We start from the raw sequence: 1,686 nt of genomic DNA on the forward strand, positions 1-1,686 counted from the left end.
AGGGAAGGCAACTGACTTTCAAAATAAAACAGGAAGTGAATTGAAAGTGTGACTGTCCATGCGGATGCTAATCTGCAACATAAAGACGGAAAACCTTAAAGCCTCTTGAAAATGGCTCCAGCTGTTGTTTAGCCAATCTTCTTGAAGTACAAAAATTGTAGTAAAGATAACAGATACAATATTTGATTGCTTTACACAGAGTCAAATATCAGCCTAAGTGTGCATTAGTCCATTTCTAGTTCTTCCTTTACTGAAACTGAGTGTGTGCTCTGTGCAGTGGAAAATAAAAGTTTGACCTGTTACATGTTCACAGAGGATTTGCATTTCAACACATCCTGCTCTTTGACTGCACTTAAGTAGAGGATTAATATGGAAGTCATATGACCATGTTGACATCTCGAACACAAAATGCAGTCGCTTTCTAACTAATTTGACTTTGACTTTGACTAATCCCAGAGCGGGACAGATGGAGGACGATCTGTGCTGGGTATTAAAACGAGTAAAACAGGATCATATCTGTCACATTTTCTTCTGAACAAATATCAGTTTGCTTTCAGCTTCATACGTCATGTAGAAAAGTTTCTGATTTTTGTAGCAACATAAGGTGGAGCTGCTCAGAGTGTTTGTAGACTGGTGGTTGTTATCATGTGATCAATCATTGATAGTCTTGTGATAACAGGTGGCATAAGAAGCAGGAGCTTCCCACTGGGACTCTCAGATTTTGGCACATGCAAAAGGACTCTGTGCAGACGAGGTGTGAGATCTTAGATGTGACTTGTAGTGTGAGGAGACCTTCACAGGTGAAACAAAGGCAAAATTAGCTGAATGCAAACATCAAACTAAAACCAGCGATCTTTCAGGGGTCAAGAGTCAGTGACCTGGAGTCACTCACATACCCGAGGCATCTCTCGCCTGAGTGCCTGAGAACGGGGCAGCACCGAATACCATTTGAAGGCTCCGGTTCTTCATCAGTAATTAAACAGCCAAAAGTGAGAGACCGAGCAGGTTGGAGGTGCTTGATTTTTTTCAAAACTTGACAAAAATGACCATATAGGAAATAAAAACAAATACCTGTTCTGAGCAGCATGGGGTCAGTACTGTGGCTGCAACAAGGAAGTGTGGCTATAGAAGTCTATGATAAAGACCAACGTGACCACAGTAAACACTTCCCAGAGGACTCAGTTTTCAGTGTTATTTAATACATTATGATGCTTAGTTTGTATATTAAACTTCATCAGAATCCAGAAGCAGAAGAAAGAAGGGTGGAGAGCTTTAGGGTGGATCTGTCCTGTCACTGACTGGTTTCAAAAAGCTAAGCTGCTGATGATGACCAAAATGCTCAACTTAAGACTTTAAAAACTGGACACTGCAAATGTTTGGGTGACATTATCATAGCTGCATCTGTCTTTTATGCATAGCTGTGGTCACTAGCTGCTCTCTCACTGTGTGATCAAACAGAGCAGTGCTAGAAGCCGAGATCAAGCCTGTTGATTAGCAACTTTTTTTTAAAAGAAATTTGGTAAAGAGCTACAAAAACAGACTGAATCTAGAAACAAAGTGACTCAAGTGTGATGCTCACCTGTGAGCGAGAAGGACTTCAGGCACTCAAGCTGAGCTGATATGCATTTCCACATTTAAATAAGCAAATAAATAGGCAAATGCATCCCTACCCATGCCTAACATCTG

Source organism: Haplochromis burtoni, unplaced genomic scaffold (genome assembly GCF_018398535.1).
Source record: "Haplochromis burtoni strain Fernald_Lab_line unplaced genomic scaffold, NCSU_Asbu1 Contig_527, whole genome shotgun sequence".
NCBI classification, from domain to species: domain Eukaryota; kingdom Metazoa; phylum Chordata; class Actinopteri; order Cichliformes; family Cichlidae; genus Haplochromis; species Haplochromis burtoni.